Here is a 278-nt window from a genome sequence, read left to right as displayed (position 1 = left end):
GACACAGGCAGCACGATGACCAACCCAGGCCAAGTCCCTCATGCAGTGGAGGGAGAGCTCTCTGTGAGTCTTTTGAGCACCACAAGTGACCAGGTCCTGGACAGAAGGTCATTCTGACAAAGCTGCTTGGCCAAAGCATGGGCTTTTTGTTGGTGGTTTTTTTTTTTAAATATTTTTTTTAATGAAATTCAGTTGCACCAGCACATCTGTCCCTTCCTCCCACAAATTCCTCAGGAAAAGATTTAGGATTAAATCAAATTTAACAGGCAAGTAAGGCA

The sequence above is a fragment of the Apus apus genome, chromosome 7, assembly GCF_020740795.1.
Source record: "Apus apus isolate bApuApu2 chromosome 7, bApuApu2.pri.cur, whole genome shotgun sequence".
Classification (NCBI taxonomy): domain Eukaryota; kingdom Metazoa; phylum Chordata; class Aves; order Apodiformes; family Apodidae; genus Apus; species Apus apus.
This window is presented reverse-complemented; position numbering follows the sequence as displayed.